At 36.8% G+C, this 22,859-nt stretch overlaps 1 protein-coding gene and 1 non-coding gene across 4 annotated transcripts in view; one reads left to right on the forward strand and one right to left on the reverse strand.

Annotated features, from left to right (window-relative positions):
* THEMIS (thymocyte selection associated) overlaps window positions 1-22,859 on the reverse strand; it is a 190,698-nt gene that overhangs the window by 46,828 nt on the left and 121,011 nt on the right. The gene's annotated exons all lie outside the window — the stretch shown is intronic.
* On the forward strand, window positions 21,540-21,644 carry LOC112819454 (U6 spliceosomal RNA). The gene has a single exon (XR_003206851.1). It is a non-coding gene; the product is annotated as a U6 spliceosomal RNA (small nuclear RNA).

Raw genomic sequence — 22,859 nt, forward strand, 5'->3', positions numbered from 1 at the left:
ATTTATGCATTCAGACAATTATTCAGATCAGAAATTAAACAGTTTCAAAAATATTAGAATGTTTCTAAACAAAAGTTCCCAAGTTGCTCATCATTTCTACAAAATGACCTGGATATAGCTCAATGCCCAATGTACAAGTATCACTTTGTATTCAATGTATTGGCTTTGCTTTCTACTAGCAGGTTCTAGTCATTTTGGCAGTCCTGGTCTTAGCTTCCTACGGCACATAATCAATCTTGCTTGCTTACCACATAGCTAACCCTGAAGAATCTTTTCACCTTACACAACACGAAGTTGAACTGAATCTAAAATGCAAATATTACAGTGTTTCAAATACATCATCAGAAGACAATATTCATTTCCAATCACTTGACTGACTTTTTTTCCTAAGCAGCTCTCTGAATCTTAGTCAACTTATGACTCTGCAGGGAGATGGAAACATTAATTATACTTGGAAGAATTTTTGATTTCTTAAAGCTATACTTCAAATAAAAAGTTTAATAAGGAAATAAAGACAAATAAAACTAACATTTTTAAGGATCCCATTAAATTGGGTACATCATTAGTTAGTGCTCCTTAGCTTTCTTCACTTTGTTCTAATCAGTGATTTCAATTTCTAAGTTAGTTGTATTTATTATGAATAAATGAAAACACATGCCAATATCTGAGGAGTTATGTGCTTGGCAGTGTATGAAATGTTTTCCTACAGTATCTTCTTTGATCTCCCTCAGGAACTTATAAGGTATATATCATCTCATTTTATAAGTGAAGAAAGAGTAGCATAGAAGCAAAGCAACATGTTCAATGTCACTTAAGCCCATACACTCAGGCTTTGCTCTCTACTGCCAATCATGCTTATTTCCTTGGCTTAAGAAGATTTTATTTCTGCTGCATTAAATAAAGGACCTTACAAACTACCTTTCTATTCGATAGCAATTACTAACCTCACATTGAAATTTGGAACTGCAAAAGTGTTTAATTATTTATGGTTCACCTAAGCATAGTTTAATTATGGTTCACCTAAGCATAGTTTAAAACCAGACAGGATTCTTTTAAGGTGCACTTTGGATTTTTTCCCATTCTTTTTATTTCTGCATAATTACAAAATGAATATATGCATAGCCTTTACTTCACTATTTCTCCCTCCCCCCCTCCCCAGGGTCACTATATTCAGAATGATATGTGTGTATTACATTATATATATGTATCAGAATACAAAAAAGATTATATGAAAATGAGCAGTTTCATTTTGTGATTTTTTTTTAATAAAGGGAAAATACTGTGTATTTCGTTCTACAATTTTCTTTCTTCACTTAATAATACATCTTGGACACTTACTTTTCACTACATCTACATCTGTCTCATTATTCCAAAATGCATAGTATGGCTATTTTTAGATTATATAATCATTCTTCTTTTAATACACATCTATATTGCTTCCATATGTTCATTATTTGAAACAATGCAACAATTATTATGCTTTTTTTAAAAAAAAGATTTTATTTATTTATTTGATAGAGAGAGAGAGAAAGAGAGCACAAGCAGGGGGAGTGGCATGAATGCACCATGGGGGATTTTCTAGGACGGATAATGCTAAGTGGAATTGCTAGGTCAAAAAAGTATTCATAAGGAGTAGAAGAGAAGCTATTTCTTCATACAATCTGATTAACTTTTTATCTTTCTTTTTTATTTTGCCCTTGATGAATTAAAATAGTTTATTTTAAAATTTGAATAATTTTTATTTTTACTGGGATTAACAATTGCTTTATGTATTTATTGGTCATTTTTATTTCTGTAAATTTTCTATTCCTATAATTTGCCCATTTTTCAAAGAGTGTTGTTCATCTGTTCATGGTGGATTTTTAAGGAAGAGTCCTTATATTTGAGCTAATAAAGTATTTTATTAAAAATTTAATTGGTTGAAGATTAAGTTCTTGGGGTCATTTTCTGGGGGAAAAAAAAAAGCTTGGATGTGATGGCTCATTTCTGTACAGCCAGGATTACTCAAATATCTTCCATTCCACAGATTATACTCTTCTTTTAATAAGTATTCTTGCCAATAGATTCTAATTCCTATGGTTTTTTTCCTGGAAACAACAATATCTTTGAATTCTAATGTGATTTTGATGTTTCTACTCCTAGAGAAGTCTATAAGTGTAAGGCAGTTTTGGTGAATGATTTAAAGGTCTAATCTTTCTGCTTAGGTGGTTCACTGAAAGGGGAGGAAAACTCAGTCTTCAAGGAATTCTTATCCTATAAGAAGTAAAATGTGTTTATTAGACTTCTTTTGGCTGTGCCAGTCATGATCTACTTAACAAATGAAGTTATACTAAATCAAGTTGGTTAACATTGGCTAAATTCCACAATTAAAAGTCTGTCTTCATATAAAGATATGCTGATTCAAATGATACACCTAAAGCCTTGAAGTTACCTGTAGCATGATTTTGAGGATAGAAAAATAAGTAAGAAGCTAGAGGTAATTCTAAGATTCTGCTGATAAGAGAATAGAACTTTGGCCTAAAAGGCACTTCCTTGAGGAACAAGGCAAAAAATATAGCTTGTTATAATGGTCTCACATAATTAAGCTAATGTGGAAGCCTCAAGACTTAAAATGTTTCTGTCAAGGATCACTGTTTCTGATCATCACACATACTCTGGATATATTTCAGCATGACTAGTATGCCAAGTTGTACACTAGAAATTTCTCAAAGAAGAATTTACATTTTTAGAATGTGTTTGAGCCTCTTTATCCCACTTTCCACCATTAAAAAGAAAACAGTTAAAAATACTCAGAGATACCTTAAAAATTATTATAAAAAAATTACCTGCTTTCTCCTGACTGATAAGGAGCTACAAATTTAAACTTCCACTAAAGGATTTTAAAAGATTTTTTAATGACAACAAGAAGATTATGGATAGTTCCATCACACACATGACATCTGGTATCTTCTTCCTTGCCAAGATCTATAAATGGCTGAAACTGTCACTTAACTTTGTAAAAGGCAACCTTTTTTTGGAAGCCAAACAACCTAAAGAATAATAATCAACATAGCAACAACTGTAGAAGCCTCTAATATTAGTGGTTATGTAATTATATGCCAGAATAAAAGGCTTAAGATTAGCTCAAGTTCAAAGTAAAAATACTCTAATAGCCAATTTCTTGATTTTATTCTATAAAATCTTACATGTTTATACCCAGTTAGTGGCTTGTATACATATCTTAGCTATCTAGTGCTGCATAACAAATCATCTCAAAATATAGTGGTTTAAAACAGCATTTTATTATTGCCACTATTCCGTGACTCAAGTAGGCTCAGTTCCCTGTGATATTAGCTGGGTCTGCAATGTCCAAGACGGCTCACTACGTGCAGAGGACTTTGGTAGGAAAAGCTAGGCCCTGCTGGAATGCTGTGATGACTGGACATTCCAGTGGTCTCTCCAACAAGATAGCATTAAGTTCCTGGTATGACTTCCCCAGTGGTCTGCATGATAAACAGTCTCCTCTGTCTCCCAGGGCCTTTCCCTCATAAACTCAGATAAAACTCCTGTGAAGCTTACCAAAACCTTACTCTTCTTTGGTTTAAACTGACCAATTTCATCTTAGCCTGGGAATACTGAAGACTCCACCGTGGGACCCTAATTAAGGCATGTGCCCCCAGTCCCCCCAGTTCTCTTTGCTGTGCCTTGCCTTCACCGCCCCGTGTGGTCTCTCCAGGCTTGCCATGTATTTTCTCCAAGACTTCTCTATTTCAATTCTCTTGTGGTCTTTTGTTAAACCTCAGCTCACCATCTGACAGGCTAGTGTTTAATGTAACAAATGTTAATCTAATAAAATTATGACAAGGGCCATCTTTGGAGAATAACTATCATAGTTAGTCCTCTGGCCAAAGATGACACACATCTCTTCCATTTCCAACATACACTTACCAGACTCCCTAAACCCTCCAAGTTTCATCCCATTTCAACCTCAGGATTACACTTTAAGTCCAGGATCACATGATGTAAATCAGGTTCTGGTGTAGTAGAGACTACTTGTGGGGCACCACCTCTTGATCAGAAGACAAGTAAAGAAACAAGCTATGTGGCCCCCACATACCCAACATACAATGAAGAGACAGGATCAGGAGAACTGCAATAGATGTTTCCACTCAAAAAGAGGAGGAAAAATGGGAGCAAAATGGAGTCGCTGGTCTGAAAAATTACTGAAATTTAGCAAAGCACAGTTGCCATTTCACTTTGCTCAGAAGGCAGGGGGTATATGTTGCTTAGGACCCAAATATGTTCTCTGGGTGGTTCTTCTTGGCTGTAGGCCCCATGCTCTGAAGTCTTGACACTATCCTCTCAATCCTCTTCTTTTCTTAAGAAATAGCTCATGGGCGCCTGGGTGGTTCAGTCGGTTAAGTGTCTGCCTTCGGCTCAGGTCATGATCTCAGGGTCCTGGGATCGAGTCCCACATCAGGCTCTCTGCTCAGTGGGGAGCCTGCTTCTCCCTCTAACTCTCCCTCTGTGCTTGCTCTTTCTCCCTCTCTCTCTCAAATAAATAAATAAAATCTTAAAAAAAAGAAAAAAAAAGAAAAGAAAAGAAATAGCTCATGTTTGCAGCTGAGTAGTGTTCTCAGCCTGTTTCCTGCCAGGAAGAAGTTTGGGGCTCAAGAACCTTTTTGTTTTAAATGCTCTGTTCCTTTCTGTCCCAACTGTTGCAATTCTTTTAAAAATTGTGGATTTGTTTAAATTGTAATGAAATTTCTCACTAGACAAAAGTGACAGTCACATATTTTCTGAGCGGGGTCTTTATTTTGGGTCAGCAGTGAGGATGCACAGGCTCATAGCAGAGAGGCTGAATATGTTTTAAGAGCCTTAGATGTAATTTCTACTGAGAGAAAAAAATGAGATACTCTTTATAATTTTCTGAAGCCTCAAGAAACTTCCAGCCACACTTTTGGTCTCATCTTGTACCAGAGGCCACAATACTTTACTGGTACCACTCTGGCTTTGATATTTTTTCCTAAATTAAAAAATATATTTTCTATTTCCACCACCCCAAATTATTTCATGCCCCTTTGCAGTGAATGTCTCCCATCCATGGCAACAAATGATCTGCTCTCTCTTACTATAGATCAGTTTTGCCTTTCTAGATTTTATATAAATAGAATCATTTACTGTCTTCTCTGTGACTTCTCTGGTTCAGCTTCATGCTTTTGAGATTGATTCATACCTTTGTATTCTTTTCATTGCTGAGTAATATTCCATTATATGGCTATACAACAGTATGTTTATCTATTCATCTGTGAAAGAATATAGGTTGCTTCTTGTTTGGAGTTACAATAAATAAAGAATATATACATATTCCTGTACATGTCTTTGTGTGGATACATACTTTTATCATTCCTCCCTGGTAAGTTCCTTCAAGTGGAATGGCAAAGTGTTACAAAAGATTTATACAGAACTTCTTTTAAAAATTTGTCATATAGGGGCACTTGGGTGGCTCAGTCGGTTGAACATACAACTCTTGGCTTTGGCTCAGGTCATGATCTCAGGATTGTGGTATCGAGCCCCACATCAGGCTCTGTGCTCAGTGGGGTGTCTGCCTGAGATTCTCTCTCTCTCCTCTCCCTTCCTCTGTGCCCCTGCCCCCTGCACTTTCTCTCTCTTCTCTCTAAAATAAATCAACCTTTTTTTTATTGTGCTATGTTAATCACTATACATTACATCATTACATCAGTTTTTGATGTAGTGTCCATGATTCATTGTTTGCGTATAACACGCAGTGCTCCATTCAGTATGTGCCCTCTTTAATACCCATCACCAGGCTAATAAATCAATCTTTTTAAAAAAATCTATCACGTAGTTTTTTTTTTTTTAAGTTACCATTTAATTCCCATAAGCAGTGTATGAGAGTTCCAGTTCCTCCACAAGCACACCAAAAGTTGATCCTGTTAGTCTTTTTAACTTTAGCTATTTGGTAACTCATTGTGATTAATTACTGACAAAGATGATTTTGAATGTAGAGCAGTTTTTTTTTTCAAACATTTATCAACCATTTTGAATGCTTCCTTTGTAAAATGGTCAATTTTTTTTCTTTTCTTTTTTCCAGTTGTGTTGTCCTCTCATTGTTGAGTTGTAAGGTTTTTTTTTTAACATATAACAAATACAAATTTTTTTTAGATACATGTATATAATATTTTCTTTCAGACTGGGACATTTCTTTTCATCTTTAATAGAGTATCTTGAAAAGAGAAGAAGTTTTGGTTTTGTTTTTTAAAGACTTTATTTATTTATTTGACAAACAGAGAGAGGGAGAGCACAAGTTGGCAGAGCGGCAAGCAGAGGGTAAGGGAGAAGCAGGCTCCCCACTGAGCAGGGAGCCTGATGTGGGGCTCGATCCCAGGACACTGGGATCATGACCTGAGCCGAAGGCAGACGCTTAACCGACTGAGCCACCCAGCTGCCCCAAGAGAAGTTTTCAAATCTGATGGCATTCAACTTAACTTTTTAAAAAATGGTTCATTTTTGTTGTGTCCTATTTTTAAAAAACCTTTGCCTTCTTTAGCCTGGTGATGGGTATTGAGGAGGGCACGTTCTGCATGGAGCACTGGGTGTTATGAACAAACAATGAATCATGGAACACTGCATCAAAAACTAATGATGTAATATATGGTGATTAACATAACAATAAAAAAATTAAAAAAAAAAACCTTTGCCTTCCCAAATTGTAAATATTTTATCTTTGCTTCTAAAAATTATATAACTTTAGCTTTTTGATTTGGGTTTATGAGGTACATTCTTTTTTCCCAGCTGACAGCAAGTTGTTCCATAAGTACCAGTTATTTCAATACCTTTGATAAAAAGATTATCTATTTCCATTGAATTACGTTGGCACCTTTGTTGAAAATCAGTTGACTATTTATGTGTGTATTTATTTCTCTGCTCTTTCATGCTACATTGATCTTAGATTTATCCTTATTCTAGTGCTACAATGTTTTGATTACTGTGGATTTATTAGTAGAATTGAAATGAAGTAACATTTGTTCTACAACTTCTTTCTTTTAAAAAAAAATTGTCTTGGCTATTTTAGGTCCTTTGTATTTGCATATAAATTTTAGTATTAGCTTGTGAATTTCTGTTTTTATGAAGTCAGCTGAATTTTGGGGGGTATTGGGTTAAATGTATAGATATAAGATCTAAATTATTTTTTCAGAATGATACATCTTAGAAAGTTTTGTATCTAGTATACTTCTCTCTTTTAGATCTGATTTGGTGTTATCTTTACTATATGAAAAGATTTAAAAAATGTAGTAATTAAAATATCTCATTTGAATATTAGAATTGAAGAAAAACTGCTGAACAAATTTAGGCATTTTTCAAAAATCAGAGCCTTTAGAATACTAATAAATATTATACTATATAGAGTTCTATATATAGAATACTAATAAATACTAATAAATAAATAATAAATATCCCCTTCATCTTTAATGAAGGGGATAATTAGGAGTATTGTGCTTTATATATATGTGTGTGTATATACATATATATTTAACAGATATATTTTAACACATATATATTTTATTTATTTATTATTATTTTTTAAGTAGGTTCCATGCCCAGCACGGAGCCCAGTGTGGGGCTTAAACTCACGACCCTGAGACCAGGACCTGAGCTGAGATGCTTAACTGACTGAGCCACTCAGGTGCCCCTATTATGCTTAATATATTTATAGAAGAATGGGCAAATAACTAATTACTTTTCATAATTAATTGCAGTTGTTAAATATTCTGAACTGGCCATTTTGATTGTACATTAAACTTACTCATGGAATTCCCACGTGCTTTCTCTAACAGGCTGGAGTTTGCTGACATTTAAGGCACTAAAAGAGCCCTTCTAATATCCACTCTCCCTTAGTAGGGGATGTTGTAAGGAAGCATCTTTGTCATCAAAATTTATAACATTTTATAAAAACATCAATAACTGATAATTCTAGGTATTTCATAAAATATCGTAAATTTTATATTTAGTCCGGAGGCAATAGTCTCAAAAAGTGCTGTTTTATAAACCAAGTTAAAAAAAGTTCAGGGGCGCCTGGGTGGCTCAGCTGGTTAAGTGTCTGCCTTTGGCTCAGGTCTTTATCTTAGGGTCCTGGGATGGAGCCCCGCAGTTGGGTTCCCTGCTCTGTGGGGAGCCTGCTTCTCTGTCTCCCTCTGCTTCTCCCTCTCCCTCCCCTTGCTTATGTTCTCTCTCTCTCAAATAAATAAAATCTTTTTTTTAAAAAAAGTACATGCATAAACAGGCTTATTTTTCTGAGGTAACAAAAGGCAAAATTGCTTTACTATGGTTTTCAACATGCTTATCTGAACAGTTAGCATAATCATAATGTCTTCAACAGCTTGGCCATTGGTCATTGTTTCAAAAAGCTTCTGGGAATATTCAATATAATAGAATGGAAAACAGCTGCTGTGGTCTGAAGCTTTGTGGAATATAATCTATAAATCTACCTACCCAGATAAATCAACTAAAAAATAAAATAAAATGTGACTTATGCTGTGAATATTAAACCAAAATTTAAAAAAATAATAATAATAAAAGGTAGGTTTGTTAACATCTGAACTAATGTATTTTAAATGAATCTACTTGATCTTAACAGCAGGTGTTTATTGGGTGTTCGTTATGTGCCAGGTACTATTCTCAGTGATTTTCCTAAAATAAACTTGCTTAATCCTCACAACAACTTTCTGAGGCATGTTATTATCCCTGTTTTACAAATGTAAAAATTGAGAAAAAAGGAGGTTGAATAATTTGCTCAAGATCAACAGTTAGGAATGATGGACTAAGGACGTCCAAAACTCCACTCATCCATAAAAGCAATGAACACTGGCAAAAATCACAGAATCAACTTTTTCAGAACTCTAAAATTAACTCAGTATTTTCAACAACCCAAGAATCTTTTATTCAAAAAATGACTTAATCTTGATGAGAACAATGAGCTTTGTGGTGGCTTGACTTGCTTTCATCTCATTCTTACCCCCAGCTCTGTAGTAGCCTCAAAACCCAGCAGACTTGCAATCACCAAAGGGCCACACTGGGTTTGGAGCACCTTAGAGAACAGGACAGAAATTCCTCAAGCAATTAAAAACATAACTACTATAGGATCCAGCAAACCCAAGTCTAGATACTTGTCCAAAAGAATTGAAATCAAGATCTCAAAGAGATAAATGCATTCTCATATCCATATGCAGCCCTATTCAAATAGCCAAGACATGAAAACAAGCTGAATATCCATTAGCAGATGAATGGACAAAGAAAATGTGGTATATGCATACAGTGGAATAATGTTCAGCCTTAAAAGAGAAGAAAATTCTGCAATATGCAAAAACATACTTGAATCTTGAGTACATGATACTAAATGAAATAAGCCAGTCATAAAAAGACAAATACTACATGATTCTACTTATATGCAGTATCTAAAATACTCAAATTCATAGACTCAAAGAGTGGAATCGTGGTTGCCAGAGGCTGGGAGGAGGGTAAAATGAAATTATTAATCAATGTATATGAAATTTCAGTTAAGGAAGATGAAGAAGTTCTAGGGATCTGCCATACGACATTGTACCTATATTCAATAATACTGTATTATACACTTAATTTGTTAAGAGAGTAGATTTCTTGTTAAATGTTCCTATTTATGAACATTCATGACAAAACAAATTTTTATTTTATTTTATTAAAAGATTTTTTATTAATTTATTTGACAGAGAGAGACACAGTGAGAGAGAGAACACAAGCAGGGGGAGCAGGAGAGGGAGAAGCGGGCTTCTCACTGAGCAGGGAACCCAATGCGGGGCTCGATCCCAGGACCCTGGGATCATGACCTGAGCCGAAGGCAGACGCTTAACAACTGAGCCACCCAGGCGCCCCGACAAAACAAATTTTTAAAAAGCCTCATTCTCAGATTATTGTCACTGATAAACCAATCTGGGAGGTCCCTGGAAAAGCTCCTTTTATACCCTGACTCCACCCAGTCTGGGAACGGCCCTATCACTAGACATTTATTGAAGCTGATCAGCAATAATTATTTAACATTGCATCTTCCTAGAGCTGTGATACTAGTTGTGGCAATCAAAATATATCAGGTTAAGTCTCCTTATTCTAAATCTCCCCAACTTTCTTGTATTATTTACTCTCTCTCCAGCACCCTTACATGTATACACCACCCCCCGTACCACACCTTCTTCCTTTAGCCAGAAAGCAAAAAACTTGCATATCTACTCATGCAGATAAAAAACCCCAGAAAACACCAGTCCATGGTGCCAACATGACACTCTGCTGCAGTCACCACGTTTTTTGTATGACATCATCCTTAATAGTATGTTTCAATGAAATTCAAACCTATCACCACTGCCAAGGAAATGCTTTTCCCTATCCATCTCAACAGTCCTGCAAATAGGTGTGTGTGAAGAACTCCATATTTATATACAATTTCTGGAATCTCTTTTTTGAATGTATCATAGAGAACAAATGACATACAGAATATCTTGACAACTAACACAAAATGAGTCTCATTCCTCATCCGTACAAACATCAACATGGCATGAGCCTCATAAAGGGAAGACATCAGTGTTCAGTCTGAAATTTAAGGGTCTGAGAAAATGCTCATAAGATAAGAAGTCAGCCTGCCACGGTGTCAGGTAGATAGGCAGATGAAGGATAGATGAGGATAGATAGATAGATAGATAGATAGATAGATAGATAGATAGATAGATAGATATCCCGACAGGAAACACTAAGTTTCTAGATCAGAACACAGTTTATTATCACAGAGCATCTTAGCACTGGTGAGGCTATAAAAGGCATCACTACTAAAATCATTCTGAATAAATGGCATTGATATAATTGGCTAATTATTTGGGGGGAAATGAGGATTTTGCACAAACAGAAGGACTGTACCAAGGACACAAAATATGACACTCAGAGCTTGACTGGCACACTGTCCCATCCTCCCCTTTGGAGAGGGAGAGGCTTTTATTCTGGGATATAAGCAAATATTATAGGAGAGAGGAGTCTCTGAATCTCTCTGAAGGAGTATAACTATCTTCCAGAACATGCTTGCTATTCAATCATCCTTTAACCAAATTTGCCAGTGGTCATTCCTCCAAACGTTTAGACCATGAGGAAACACGAAAGCATTCACAGAGAACTGCCTTCCAATAATCAGATCTAGGGGCTGAAGCTAAATAGTCTAGTGACCTTTACTGATTTGTTTTACAACTTTCTATTACTGAATAATGAAAAGTTGGGCAGATAATGTAAATGGGAAAAAAAGTAAAATGCTTTCTTCACCATTACTGACATTTTGATTAAAGAAATCAATGGTATTCATAATAACTGTCTTACTCTAAACTACCTGAACTTTTAGGGTAATCACTTACAGGCAATAAATTGATACTAAAACATATTTTCAGATTGTAGTTCTTTTTGAAAATAAGGATGTTGTTCTTTACATTTTTATCCCTAAATCTTTTCTTGAAAACACACAACAAAAACAATCTGCTTCAGAGATTCTCCCTTGTTATCACTGAATAGGCAATAAATTTTTATATCTCACAAATTCTGTTCAGACCAGGTTACTTTACTTAATCCTCATTACCTTCTGCCCACTTGCCCAGAATACGGCAAAACATTAGAAAAATAAAGCTGACTTTATTTACTTTGATATAGCAAAGATATTTTCAAATAAATTTCAAAATCAAAACAAAATGGCCCTAATATCTAGATCACACTTTAGAAACAAAACTTCAGTGTCCTGAGCATTACTAATGTTAATCATTTAGGACCCTCTCACAGCCATTGTGATTTTTTTTTAAAGATTATTTATTTATTTGAGAGAGAGAGAGAGCATGCTCAGGGGGAGCAGCAGAGGGAGAAGCAGATTCCTCATTGTGCAGGGAGCCTGACAAGGGGCTCCATCCCAGGATCCTAAGATCATGACCTGAGCTGAAGGCAGACGCTTAACCAACTGACCCACCCAGATGCCCCCATAGTGATTCTTTTAAAGCATAAATCATATCATGCCACATCTCTGCTCTCCCCTTTTGATGGCTCCCTATCTCAGTCATAGAAAAAAAATCAAAGTCCTTTCAATAGCCTAGAATAACTTTCATGGTCTGCCCATCTTGAGTAACAGCTGTTTTTTGTTTGTTTTGTTATATCTACATATTCCAACTAATTGATGGATAATTTGATAAATTCAGTATGATTGGCATGTAGCCTAGAAATAAGTCCTAGAGTTATTTAGCTTTGCATTGAATAAATTCTGTATGTAATCCAAATGGTTTCCCCTGGGAGATATTTTAAGTGTCATGAAAATGTGTTCTCTTGTTTGGCCCCAGACAGAGACTTATTAAGCATCTTTTGAGGACAGTCACACACTCATACAAGACATGGAATCTGAAGTACAGACTATTCCAGGTCTAACAAAGGAGATAAGCTGTGTACATCAATATTAATATTAGCAAAGTAGCAAAAGAAAAAAAATGAAATCCTAAGGAATTCCAAGGAAAAATGTAGTCAAGATTGCTTGATTACTTGACAAAATGGAAAACTCTCCTGAGTGAAGTTAAGAATATCTACAGACTTAGTTCTGCTCTCTCAGAGGAAGACAAAGCAGAAGTAGGGCAACACTAATTTTATAAAGTTCAAACAAAAAGCTGGTAGTGATGCCTTTATACAATACAGGTATATTGGCATGCATAGTACAGTCTTTGCTTACCTGGTTAGCACAAAGAACTACAAATTTAGTGCAGATCCAACTAGGAAAATGGTATACAACACCTGTTTCTCACAACAATGTGTCAGCAACACCATTTTTGTATGAAAAGAAAAATGTGCTTGCTTCTAAACTTAGGCTACTAATGTATCTAATCACAATGCCTTTCAACCAGAGGAAGTGATTTTATTTCAAATCATGAAATTTGCATACAAAATTGAGCTTTTAGGTGAGGTCACATTAATTCCCTTTTGAAAGGGCTTTTTTTTTTCTTTTTTAAGATATGTGTTATTTCTTTGGATTTTGTGTTTACAACCACCTTATGATGAAAGTGTTATTGCTCTGTTTTGTCAATGATGGAAACAATAAAACACGGATATAAAGGAGCAATAGCACAGAAAATTTGCTAGAGACAATCCTACACCACCTTTCCAGGAGGCATCATGGGACCATAAGGAATGCCTGGGCTCTGCTGGCAGGAGAAAGGTCCATCCTGACACTGACTACAATCTAGGAACTTTGATGGATAAGTCTCTTCAGCTATGAAGTGGTGACAATGATACCTGTATCACAAGGTTGTGTTATAAGAACTAAAGGAGATGAAGTACACAAAGCCACTGTTTACTATTATCATAGTTCCCAGGAAAGCACAACTTAAAAAATGTGTATATATCTACCAATAACCCAATGTTAGAAAACTCTGAGAATAATCATTTTGGATTGTGTTTCTGGCTTCCTCCAAATGCTTCTTATTTTGAACTATTCCCTGAAAAGCCTATGTTGCCAATCAAATCTGAATTACTGCTTACCTCTACAGACCACTCTCCTGAAGACTGATTACCTTTTAACTATGATTTGAGATTTAGTTTTCATAATAGGAAATATCAGTTTTGCAGAGTGGCCTGGCAAGGCTTTATAGAACAGCTTCAGTCAGACTGACATGCACTTTTTTAACCATATTTCCTGTAGCTGCACAGACAATGAGAAATCCACTTCTCTGAGCAGAACCAATTATAACTGAACAGGTACACTCTTTCTCCAGCCTGGTCATGATGTCAAATGTTTGATTAGAAAGATCTTGTGCTTTTAGCAAAATGGGGGTGAATTTCTTTCCATTTGCAAGAACAAGCTTTTCTGCCTTTCATTTCATAGTCTCTTAGTATCTTAATTCTAGTCACCCGGTGTCAAATAGAGTCGCAAATGCAACGCCCTTGACATGGCGGAAACAATATTGTTATATGTGTTGCAAAACAGACTAAGCTAGCTTCAGGGCAGAATAAAGCAGCACCAGGGCACAGAATCAGATGTACTGTGTGATCTAAGAGAGAAGAAAGAACAAGGTACACATGAAGACTATGTCCCAGTGGATGCAACATGGGGCTGCACCTGGTAGCCCTGGAAAGGAATCTCAAGAAGAGTGTCAAATACAGGGAAACGGTAGGATGAAACAGGTAAAAAGGTGCATGCAAATACTGCCTTGTGTGTATATAACATGGTAATACAACCACAACAAATCAGGTTTTAGAAATGCAGGACTGAAATAGAAAAGGGTAATTCTAAAAAGAGGCAGTCCTGGGAAAATCCTCTCATGGGAGGTAAAAAAAAAAAAGAGAGAGAGAGAGAGAAAATGGGAACCAAGTTACCACTAAATGTAGGATTATAAAGACAAGCAGGCCCCATGTAATCAAGTATTACAGAAAAATGCCCCTCTTCAGCTGCCAAAAAGAGAAACTTACCAGCAATGTCAAGGACGACCACCATCCCCCCAAAATAATATATGCTCATTTTTGGACTTCCTATTTCTTCTCTTAAGAATTCTTCAGCATCTAACCAAGTCGAAATCAAAAAGGCTATTAACGAGGTGCAATCAAAAATAGGGACACTAACTGCTAGGATAAATGAGGCAGAAGAGAGAATCAGTGATATAGAAGACCAAATGATGGAAAATAAAGAGGCTGAGAAAAACAGATATAAACAACTACAGGATCATGAGGGCAGAACTTGAGAGATAAGCGATACGATAAGATGAAACAACATTAGAATAATTAGGATCCCAGAAGAGGAAGAAAGAGAGAGGGGGACAGAAGGTATACTGGAGCAAATAATAGCAGAGAACTTCCCTAATGTGAGGAAGGAAACAGGCATCAAAATCCAGGAGGCACAGAGAACTCCTCTCAAAATCAATAAAAATAGGTCAACACCCCGACATCTAATAGTAAAACTTAGAGTCTCAGAGACAAAGAGAAAATCCTGAAAGCAGCTCGGGAGAAGAGATATGTAACCTACAATGGTAGAAATATTAGATAGGCAACAGACCTATCCACAGAGACCTGGCACGCCAGAAAGGACTGGCATGATATCTTCAGAGCACTAAACGAGAAAAATATGCAGCCAAAAATATTATATCCAGCTAGACTGTCATTGAAAATAGAAGGAGAGATAAAAAGCTTCCAGGACAAACAAAAACTAAAGGAATTTGCGAACACGAAACCAGCCCTCCAAGAAATATTGAAAGGGGTCCTCTAAGTGAAGAGAGAGCCTAAAAGCAGCATAGATCAGAAAGGAAAACAGACAATATACAGTAAATGTCACCTTACAGGCAATACAATGGCACTAAATTCATACATTTCAATAGTTCCCTGAATATAAATTGGCTAAATTCCCCAATCAAAAGACACAGGCTATCACATTGGATTAAAAAACAGGACCCATCAATATGCTGTCTGCAAGAGACCCATTTTAGACTCAAAGACACCCCCAGATTGAAAGTGAGGGGGTGGAAAACCATTTACCATGCTAATGGACACCAAAGAAAGCTGGGGTGACAATCCTTATAGCAGACAAATTAGATTTTAAAACAAAGACTGTACTAAGAGGTGAAGAAGGACACTATACCCTACTTAAAGGGTCTATCCACTAAGAAGATCTAACAATTGTAAATATCTATGCCCCTAACATGGGGGCAGCCAATTATATAAGGCAATTAATAACAAAAGCAAAGAAACACATTGACAACAGAACAATAATAGTGGGGGACTTTAACACCCCCCTCACTGAAATGGACAGATCATCTAAGCAAAAGATCAACAAGGAAATAAAGACTTTAAATGAAACAGTGGACCAAATGGATTTTACACATATATTCAGAACATTCCATCCCAAAGCAACGGAATACACATTCTCCTCTAGTGCCCAAGGAACATTCCCCAGAATTGATCACATCCTAGGTCACAAATCAGGTCTCAACCGGTACCAAAAGACTGGGATTATTCCCTGCATATTTTCAGGCCACAGTGCTTTGAAACTAGAGCTCAATCACAAGAGGAAAGTTGGAAAGAACTCAAATACATGGAGGCTAAAGAGTATCCTACTAAAGAATGAATGGGTCAACCAGGAAATTAAAGAAGATTTCAAAAAATTCATGGAAACCAATGAAAATGAAAACACAACTGTTCAAAATCTTTGGGATACAGCAAAGGCAGTCCTAAGAGGAAAGTATATAGCAATACAAGCCTTTCTCAAGAAACAAGAAAGGTCTCAAATACACAACCTAACCCTACACCTAAAGGAGCTAGAGAAAAAACAGCAAATAAAGCCTAAACCCAGCAGGAGAAGAGAAATAATAAAGATCAGAGCAGAAAACAATGAAATAGAAACCAAAGAAACAGTAGAACAGATCAACAAAACTAGGAAGGAGCTGGCTCTTTGAAAGAAGTAACAAGATTGATAAACCCCTGGCCAGACTTATCAAAAAGAAAAGAGAAATGACCCACATCAACAAAATCATGAATGAAAGAGGAGAGATCACAACCAACACCAAAGAAATACAAACAATTATAAGAACATATTATGAGCAACTCTATGCCAGCAAATTAGATAACCTGGAAGAAATGGATGCATTCCTAGAGATGTATCAACTACCAAAATTGAACCGGGAAGAAATAGAAAACCTGAACAGACCTATAACCACTCAGGAAATTGAAGCAGTCATCAAAAATCTCCCAACAAACAAAAGCCCAGGGCCAGATGGCTTCCCAGGCGAATTCTACCAAACATTTAAAGAAGAATTAACACCTAGTCTCCTGAAACTGTTCCAAAAAATAACCACTAAGGAAATTGAAGCAGTCATCAAAAATCTCCCAACAAACAAAAGCCCAGGGCCAGATGGCTTCCCAGGGGAATTCTACCAAACATTTAAATAAGAATTAATACCTAGTCTCCTGAAACTGTTCCAAAAAATGATGAGAAATCATCATTTGGAAGGAAAACTTCCAAACTCTTTTTATGAGGCCACCATTACCTTGATCCCCAAACCAGACAGGGACTCCATCAAAAAGGAGAATTACAGACCAATATCCTTGATGAACATGGATGCCAAAATTCTCACCAAAACACTAGCCAATAGGATCCAACAGTACATTAAAAGGATTATTCACCATGACCAAGTGGGATATATTCCTGGGCTGCAAGGTTGGTTCAACATCCGCAAATCAATCAACGTGATACAATACGTTAGCAAAAGAAAGAACAAGAACCATATGATCCTCTCAATAGATGCAGAAAAAGCATTTGACAAAGTACAGCATCCTTTCTTGATCAAAACTCTTCAGAGTATAGGGATAGAGGGTACATACCTCCATATCATAAAAGCCATCTATGAAAAACCTACAGCGAATATCATTCTCAATGGGGAAAAGCTGAGAGCTTTCCCCCTAAGGTCAGAAATGTGGCAGGGATGTCCACTCTCACCACTGCTATTCAACATAGTATTAGAAGTCCTAGCCACAGCAATCAGACAACAAAAAGAAATCAAAGGCATCCAAATCGGCAAAGAGGAAGTCAAACTCTCACTCTTTGCAGATGATATGATACTGTATGTGGAAAATCCAAAAGACTCCACCCCAAAACTGCTAGAACTCATACAGGAATTCAGTAAAGTGCAGGATATAAAATCAATGCACAGAAATCAGTGGCATTCCTATACACCAACAACAAGACAGAAGAGAGGCAAATCAAGGAGTCGATCCCATTTACAATTGTACCCAAAACCATAAGACCCTAGGAATAAATTTAACCAAAGAGGCAAAGGATCTGTACTCAGAACACTATAAAATACTCATGAAAAAAACTGAAGAAGACACAAAGAAATGGAAAAACGTTCCATGCTCATGGATTGGAAGAACAAACATTGTGAAGATGTCAATGCTACCTAGAGCAATCTACACATTCAATGCAATCCCCATCAAAATACCATCCACTTTTTTCAAAGAAATGGAACAAATAATCCCAAAATTTGTATGGAACCAGAAGAGACCCCGAATAGCCAGAGGAATGTTGAAAAAGAAAAGCAAAGCTGGTGGCATCACAATTCCGGACTTCCAGCTCTATTACAAAGCTGTCATCATCAAGACGGTATGGTACTGGCACAAACACAGACACATAGATCAATGGAACAGAATCGAGAGCCCAGAAATGGACCCTCAACTCTATGGTCAACTCATCTTTGACAAAGCAGGAAAGAATGTCCAATGGAAAAAAGACAGTCTCTTCAACGAATGGTGTTGGGAAAATTGGACAGCCACATGCAGAAGAATGAAACTGGACCATTTCCTCACACCACACACAAAAATAGACTCTAAATGTTTGAGAGACCTAAACCAGAGACAGGAGTTCAACAAAATCCTAAAGGAGAACACAGGCAGCAACCTCTTTGACCTCAGCCGCAGCAACTTCTTCCTAGAAACATCGCCAAAGGCAAGGGTAGCAAGGGCAAAAATGAACTATTAGGATTTCCTCAAGATAAAAAGCTTTTGCACAGCAAAAGAAACAGTCCACAAAACCAAAAGACAACCGACAGAATGGGAGAAAATATTTGCAAATGACATATCAGATAAAGGGCTAGTATCCAAAATCTATAAAGAACTAATCAAACTCAACACCCAAAGAACAAATAATCCAATCAAGAAATGGGCAGAAGACATGAACAGACATTTTTCCAAAGAAGACATCCAAATGGCCAACAGACACATGAAAAAGTGCTCAACATTGCTCGGCATCAGGGAAATCCAAATCAAAACCTCAATGAGATACCACCTCACACCAGTCAGAATGGCTAAAATTAACAAGTCAGGAAATGAGAGATGTTGGCGGGGATGCGGAGAAAGGGGAACCCTCCTACACTGTTGGTGGGAATGCAAGCTGGTGCAACCACTCTGGAAAACAGTATGGAGGTTCCTGAAACAGTTGAAAATAGAGCTACCATACGACCCAGCAATTGCACTACTGGGTATTTACCACAAAGATACAAATGTAGGGATCCGAAGGGGTACGTGCACCCCAGTGTTTATAGCAGCAATGTCCACAATAGCCAAACTGTGGAAAGAGCCAAGATGTCCATCAACAGATGAATGGATAAAGATGTATATATATACAATGGAATAATATGCAACCATCAAAAGGAATGAGATCTTGCCATTTGCAATGATATGGATGGAACTGGAGGGTGTTATGCTGAGTGAAATAAGTCAATCAGAGAAAGACATGTATCATATGACCTCACTGATATGAGGAATTCTTAATCTCAGGAAACAAACTGAGGGTTGCTGGAGTGGGGGTGGGGTGGGAGGGATGGGGTGGCCGGGTGATAGACACTGGGGAGGGTATGTGCTATGGTGAGCACTGTGAATTGTGCAAGACTGTTGAATCACAGATATGTACTTCTGAAACAAATAATGCAATATATGTTAAGAAAAGAAAAAAGAAGAGATAGCAGGAGGGGAGAATGAAGGGGAGAAAATTGGAGGGGGAGACAACCATGAGAGATGATGGACTCTGAAAAACAAACTGAGGGTTCTAGAGGGGAAGGGGTGGGGGGATGGGTTAGCCTGGTGATGGGTATTAAAGAGAGCACTTTCTGCTTGGAGCACTGGGTGTTATGCACGAACAATGAATCATGGAACACTACGTCAAAAACTAATGATGTAATGTATGGTGATTAACATAACAATAAAAAAATTTTAAAAAAAGAATTGTTCTGCAAAGCAATCTGTTGATATTTTAAGGATCCCAAATCAAGATTTTTCAGTTACTTTTAACTCTTTACTGACCAGAATACAGATACAGAATCATAGATTTGTAGAATATTTAAGCTCAAAAAAATAATACTGATCATTTACTCTAACCTTTTATAGTCAAGAATGCTAAGATTATCCCATATCACATGGCGAACTAGTAACACAGCCAGGATAAGAATCACATTCTCCTTATTTCCAGACAGTATTTTTTTTTCCACCACAGCTATCTAAAATTAAACTTTCAATATATTTTTTTAAAGATTTTATTTATTTATTCATGAGAGAGAGAGAGAGAGAGGCAGAGGGAGTAGCAGGCTCCCTGCTGAGCAGGGAGCCCGATGCAGGACTAGATCCCAGGATCCTGAGATCATGACCTGAGCCGAAGGCAGACGCTTAACCATCTGAGCCACCCAAGCGCCCTAAATTTTCAATATATTTTTTTAAAGGTTTTATTTATCTCTTCATGTGAGACAGAGGGAGAGAGAGAGAAGTGGAGGGAGAAGCAGGCTCCCAAGGAGCAGGGAGCCCGATGCGGAAATCGATCCCAGGACCCTGGGATCATGACCTGAGCCGAAGGCAGATGCTTAACAACTGAGCCACCCAGGCGCCCTTTTCAATATTTTCAAAAGAGAATTGTACCTATATAAAGTCCAAGAGAAGAAACTTGTATTAATAAGAGGATCTAAGTAGGAATAAGCTAAATTTAAAAGGTCAGCAGCAGAGAGTTATAAAATGAAGATTCTTTACTGAAAGTAGAAGGAGAAAAATGCAACCCAGAAAGAAAAACCTTTTGCTTTGCACTCTAATATACATCTACAACTAACCATTTTTTTTGTTACCCCCATTGCTACCCTGTTGGCCCGGGGCAGCATCATGTATAGCAGTGTCCCCTTAGTTGGTTTCCCTGTTTCCATCCTTGCTCCCCTATTAACAGCAGCACATAAATCAGAATGAATCCTTTAAAATATAATTGTCATTCCCCGACCCAATCCTCCAATCATTTTTTTGTCTCATAAGAAGTTAAGCCAAAATTACTATAATGACCTACAAAGACCTACGCAATTTGCCTCCCCCATTTTGTCTGAACTCATCCCCTTTTGTCTCCTTCTTCACTATATTCCAGCCATCCTGGCCTTCCAGCTGAATTTTGAGTACATTAGGCCTCAGGGTTGTACCATCTCTTTCTTCTGCCAGGAGCACTTACCCCATCCTCTGTCTGCATAGCTCATCTTATCCATTCAAGTCTTTGGACAAGTGCCCTGATCCCAGTAGGGCATACCATGACCACCCTATTTAAAATTATTCTATTCACCTTACACTCTTAATCCTACTTATCTTGCCCTATTCTTTTTTACATACCACTTATCATGAACTGCCATTCTGTATTCTTTACTCCCACTAGAATGTAACATTACATAGAGTATCAAGTCATTTACCCCTTTGTTATTGATGTACATGCAGCATCTAAAACAGTACCTAAAACATAATAATCAAGAAATATCTGCTGAACGACAGGCTTGACTAAAAGCAGATGATCCCCATGTTAAAAGCCATAATCTCTGGTTTTACTCAAATGAAACTACAGAAGTTCTACACTGGAGAGAGTACCACACAACTGAGTGTTCCTAACTCTGAAGGAAGAGGTCTAATATGAAGAAACGGCAATTTGAAGAAATGTCAGAAGTATATCAAAGATTGTTATAAAGACAGTGCTCACTTCAGCAGCACATATACTAAAATTGGAACGATACAGAGAGGTGAGCATGGCCCCCTGCAAGGATGACATGCAAATTCGTGAAGCATTCCATATTAAAAAAAAATTTGTTATAAAGATATACAGGACTTTAATTATAAGATTTGACTAAATAGAGGGCGCCTGGGTGGCTCAGATGGTTAAGCGTCTGCCTTTGGCTCAGGTCATGATCTCAGGGTCCTGGGATCAATTTCCGCATCGGGCTCCCTGCTCCTTGGGAGCCTGCTTCTCCCTCTGCTTCTCTCTCTCTCTCTCTCCCTCTCTCTCTCTCCTCCTCTGTCTCTCATGAATAAATAAATAAAATCTTTAAAAAAATAAAAAAAATTAAAAAAAAGATTTGACTAAATGGAATATCAAACCATTTGCCAAGATGGTAAAATAAAAATTCATATTCTCCTAAATTAATATTTAAGTTTAATAAAATTCCAATCAAAATCCCCCCAAGATGTTTTTATAGAAATTAATGAAGTGGCTTAAAGCTCATTTGAAAGAATGAGGAGCTGAGAATCCAAACAATTAATAACAAGAAGAAAAAAATATATACCAATATTACAACATATTAGAAAATACTATTTATGAGCTACTGATTTAAGAAAAGCCAGGTAAATCAAAGAAACAGAATAAAAAAATGAGAAACTGCCTTCAGAACAGATGGGTAAAGAATATTTAGTAAATATATGGAACTGGGAAAACGGTTTAACCATCTGTTTGAAAAAAAGTTTTTTTCATACAACACATAATATACAAAATAAATTCCTCATGGATTAAGGAGTTAAATATGAAAATAAACACAGATTTAGAATAATTATAAGTGGGTCTGGTTATAAGGCAAGTCAAGCTCTCCAAGTTTAAGCTTACATAACTAAATTATGAGATGAGCATTTTCAATGCATTAATAGTAATAATGTTGATGTTATTTAAAAGTAAACAACCAATATGAGGTGATCCTAGAAGGCACTAATTCTATGAGATGAAAGCCTGGAGAGGGTTAAGGGTCAAGGATTAATCATTATTAGGGTTTAGAACTTCACTTTCTGTTCCTAGTTACCAGATCTTCAGCAGATTCATTTTTACCCACAAGTGCATTGTTAGTGGCTCCCTGAAAAATCAAAGAGAATAAACTGAATTCATAGTTTGGGGCACTTAAGACCAGAGCAATCTGATGCAGGTTGGAACACAGTACTGAGACAAAAAATAAACATGAGGTAAAAGTGAAAAGCAATAATGAAGAGGATGGTGGGAAAATTTTGGAGGTGATAGACAGTTTTATGGCATA

The sequence above is a fragment of the Callorhinus ursinus genome, unplaced genomic scaffold, assembly GCF_003265705.2.
Source record: "Callorhinus ursinus isolate GAN/ISIS: 27379988/994484 unplaced genomic scaffold, GSC_fseal_2.0 scaffold6, whole genome shotgun sequence".
NCBI lineage: Eukaryota > Metazoa > Chordata > Mammalia > Carnivora > Otariidae > Callorhinus > Callorhinus ursinus.